We start from the raw sequence: 4,719 nt of genomic DNA on the forward strand, positions 1-4,719 counted from the left end.
TATTTTAAACTAAACAAATGTACTGAGTGTCTTTTATTCGTGTTTACTAATTATCAGAACTACAAGAAAATAATTGTCAAATTTTAGGCAGACTACCATTTTTACAAAACTACCCTTAAGTCTCATGTTTAAATGTTCAATTATGGCTGTATAGAATTCATTGAAATAAATTCTAGGGGAAGATGTTTATTTTGTTTTCTCTTTTGTATGAAGGCATCTTCAGAATTTTTGTTTGAACTTCCTGCCTTCAGCATGTATTAAATTGTAACCTTTATCCGCCAAGAGCGTCTGTCACTGTCTGGGTCGGTGACAACCTCCGGGAATCCCAAGATTGCCCGTTCACTTTAATTTCCAGGGTTAACCGAAGCAGCTACCATAACAGGTCACCTGGTGGCGCTCGTGTGCATAGCGTCGTTGCACAAGCAGGAGAAGAAAGTTGCCACGGATTGCCGGACGTGACGTCAGGCCCTTAGGTCAATTGAAGACAGGTGTGCAGGAAAAGAGTTATTAAATACGTGTGAAGTAAAATGGCGTCCTCTTGCATACCTCCGCAGGTAGGTGTGCACACAAGCGAATGTTTGTCGTTTGCGGCCGTTTCTCACGATGCCTTTTTGCTTGTTGCAGGATTTTCACACTTGAGGACCGCTACACCGTTTGAGCAAAGCACAGTAACGTCACAGTTCACTTTGATTTGCTGCAGGTAGCACGGTGGGCTCTTTGGTTTTTGTGCCATTATTTCGAATGTTTTTTTTTTTTTTAAATGTTGGCCAGCTCTTTTTTTTTTCTTTACCACGTGGTGGTTTTTTGCTGGGGCGTTGAATGCAGATGTTTGTTTGACAAATTGGCCGCGTTTCTTGGTTCTGTTGAATATTGATTGGTGTTTTATTTGACGTTATCATGCAAACTTTTGAATGTGCTTTTTGCCAAACAGATTGTTGCAAATTCGTATCAAAACCAAACCTTTGGGCTCCAAATACTCGTTCACTTTTAGTATTGGTCTACTCAAGGTTGATATGTGAAAAACCTTTACCTAAAAAACGTTTGCGAACATTTTTTACTTCCGGTTTCCGCCCACTCTTCGGACAACTGAGCTCCACTCCGCCGATTTTGGACTGCAAACCTGGATCGTCTTTTGACTCGAGGTAGGTTGCGTTTGGATAAGAAATTGTCGCGACTTTTGCACTTGCGTTGCTAATCTAAACTGCCGATGAGTAATTTTGAGGCTTTTTGTTCGATGTTAATTGGCTTTATTCTTTCATAATGGCGCAGCTCCTGCTGCAGGTACGATGCTGCAAGTATACGGCGGAAAAGAACATTTCCCGGCTTGAGACCCTTGCATTGCCGATGAGTAATATTGAACACATTTTATTTTATAATGGCGTCGTTCGTGCTATACATACGATGCTGCAGCGACATGCAACGCTCGTAACTACCAGTTTAATTCGCCTAAACTGACAGTTTAATTTGTGTCTGTATTACTCTAATATGTACACAATTTTTGTTGACGTTGGCTTTTTTTTTTTTTTTTGGTGCCGTAAAATGACCACTGCGGCTTTCTTATATACGTACAAAGCGAAAAGCAAGATTTGTGGAGGTTTCAGTGAGGACGGATAATGCACTTGAAAATGAGGTGAGTTCATCTATGGTTATTACATTCTCATGGCAACTGAAGTTACCAACACACAATTAATGGTGATGCATGGTTTGCAGGCTGAAAGAGGAGCCGAATGGCCAATTCCACACCCAGTCAAGAATCAAGCAGCGTGCAAAAGTTGACGTGTGTGGGCATCATGTGACCAGCAGGAGGCAGTGTGGAGTTCTGGGACGCGCTTTGGTTATGGGTGCAGCACGCCAAAGTTGACGTGTGGGGATCATGTGACCAGGAGGGGGCAGTGTGGAGCTCTGGGAGGCGCTTTCGTTACGGGTGCACGACAGAAAGGTTGCAGGAGTGGACAGTGTTTGGGGATCTGTTGGTTGGATCTGCTTGTTCTTGCTTAAGATGTGGTCTGTAGTTGTGGATGAGGTTGTGACTTGTCTGGATCCAGAGCAGCGTCTTGTGCGAGGATTGCCATTGATGGCGCATTTGGGGGAGGACGTCATGTCAATGGACAAACAAAACTTTGGAGCTGAATGTCCAATTTTGCAATGACTTGTAACATTTGGTCTTTTTCTAACCTAACACTCGTACTTGCGTTGTCGAGGGTGCTCAAGACATGACGTGAGCAGCGGACACGTTGCATGTTCTACCTTTTGCAGGCTGGACCCGACCCGGCGACCGTAACCTAGAGTAGGGAGCCGCTATGATCAAGTAAGCAAGTGACCGACAACTTGGGGTGCTCTTTGGGTTTCTGTCATTGTTTCTGTTTCTGCAGATGGCAACCGGGACACGACACGATCTGATCAGAAGTGGACGGATTGCTGTGGCATCACTCTGAAGTATCCTGCGGCCAGGTTCTGAGGTAGACCCGCTTTCCTGGAGACGTAAACCTGCGCAGCTTCAATGTGTGAAATTGAGTTTTTTTTTTTTTTTTAATTCACACCAGTGGTGGCCAAACATCTGTTTGAGGGTTGCATACTGAAACAAATTCCTAATTGTTTGACACCAGTTCATTAAACATTTTGCTCTTTTGTGCTACTGCTACAAAACGGTGTTCATTTTGAAGGTCATTCATGTGGTGTCTTGATGAACCTGACCTTGACAGCAAAAATTAGGCTAAACTACTCCTGTATGTCTGCGTCAGTGAAATTTTGGACTGATGATTTGACTTGTAAACAGAATATCTAAGGGTGTTTTCACACTTGGTCCCTTTCAGCCCTCTAAACGAACTCAGATCGATGACTCAGCATTTTTTGTGCATATGTGAACACGCCAACCGTACTCAGACCCCTTTAAAACGTACTGAGACCACGTCCTGAGGTTCGCTAAAAAGTCAACGGTACGGTTCACCTTATCTGTGCATTGTGAACACAAAGCGCATTGGGTTCAGTTCGCCTTTTTGCACTGTATTGTAACCTCCTTGGCTTGCCGTAGATTGGTCACGTGACTGCAGGCGCAAAAACAAAACTGTAGAGAACAGAGAAGTATGGCAGCAGCAATTCGTGGTCGTGGTCGTGACCGTGGTTCTAATAGTAAACGTAGAGAAGCATGTGTTGTTCAAAGTTCTGCCACGGCACCTGGACGCGGCATAGTTTGGGGAGAAGACGAAACAATGTCTTTTGGAAATTTGGAACGATGACAGCATTAAATCACAACTATCTACAACCCACCGTAATGTGAAAGTATTTCAAGAATTTTCTGAGAGAAGGAAAGCAGCCGGTTTTGATAGAACTTCTATACAATGCAGAATAAAAGTGAAAAAACTAAAGTATTTAGCTACTCGAGATAAAATGCGAAGTAGGGAGTCAGGGGATATCAAAAACTACCCAGAATGCAGTGCAGTGGGAGTGTGAGAGCTCTAGAGGACCTAGTGTGAACAGAAAGAGGACTGAGGCCCCATCAAGGCTGAACTGAACCAGAAAGAGAACTTGGTCCTCTTTAAAATACACTCACAATGTGAACACAAAAAGAACTGAGTTTGTTTCCTCTTGGTCCAGTTTTTGGTCCACTTAAAGAGGCCTGACTTTGGTTCTTTTAAAAGGGTCCAGGTGTGAAAACACCCTTAGTATTTGATGTTGCCGTTGATCAGTCGTATTTTGGCGCACCCCCTAGTGGCACGTGTCCAATGGGCTTTTGTGGCAAATAGGCTGCCGTTTGGACACCAATGGTGACGTGTGTGTGTGTGTTTAGGGCTGCACGTGTATTAGAAAACTGCCATATGGTGGTATGTTGGACATGTATTTTAAGAAACAAAGATGTTGTTTAATGTGACAAATGAAACAAGCTCCATGTTTTCTTGCCTAACTATTTGTAATTATTTTAGAAGATGACAAGTCATTGATGCAAGTTAAAGTTAACATCTAACTGATCTCATTCAGATCAAATAGTTCATTTCCATCCCAAATCTTTGCATGACTTTGCTCAATGCAATGGTCTGGCCCAATGCTGCCATATCAGACTTTCCAATATGTTGTGCAGCCTTGATTGAGTGCAAACACGCAGCGACAGAGAGGTGCTCTCATTACCGGCATCTTTATTAAATTGGCCTTTTCAGACATCCGGCCCACGGGGCCGTTTAATCTGGACCGCCAAACCTTAATAAATTGTTAATTTTTGGGGGGGTCATTTTCCCTGCAATTACTATGTTTCCCCAGTAGATGGGGAAGGGCCCGCCCATGTATTTATTCCCGGGACCGTGTCAGAAAGCTCGGTGCACACTCAAGTGCGTGTGCGTACTCAGTAGTACGGACGCGGCGCACTCCGCGCTCTATTTCATCTAACAGTGCCGAATTTCGAGCGTAGGCTGTGACGTCAGTATTCTCGTAATTCGCGGGCTGAGCTTTCAGATATAGTTTTACGATAAAGCCACCCACAAACCTTCCCCTGGAATCCTTCCATTAAAATGAGTGGCCTGAAGAAAAGAAAGGTGGACAGTGAGTGCCGAATGTTAAGAGTGGACAATTTGGCTCGACCTACGTGTGTGAGAAGACATGAACGTCAACAAAGCCCGTCACAGATCTAGGTTAACGGACCGACACCTCGGCTCTATCCTAAGGATTACCACAACACATTTTACTCCAGACTATGATGCACTAGCAAAAAAAGCAAAACCAACAATACTA

General features: G+C 43.8%; 1 long non-coding RNA gene across 1 annotated transcript; it reads left to right on the forward strand.

Annotated features, from left to right (window-relative positions):
- The first annotated feature begins 506 nt into the window (after window positions 1-506).
- Window positions 507-2,600, forward strand: LOC148382233 (uncharacterized). The gene is made up of 5 exons (XR_015853949.1): window positions 507-554; window positions 625-1,142; window positions 1,574-1,630; window positions 1,711-2,308; window positions 2,373-2,600. It is a non-coding gene; the product is annotated as an uncharacterized LOC148382233 (long non-coding RNA).
- The last annotated feature ends 2,119 nt before the right edge of the window (window positions 2,601-4,719 follow it).

This window comes from Syngnathus floridae, chromosome 18 (assembly GCF_059516105.1).
Source record: "Syngnathus floridae isolate MCC-2025c chromosome 18, RoL_Sflo_1.0, whole genome shotgun sequence".
NCBI lineage: Eukaryota > Metazoa > Chordata > Actinopteri > Syngnathiformes > Syngnathidae > Syngnathus > Syngnathus floridae.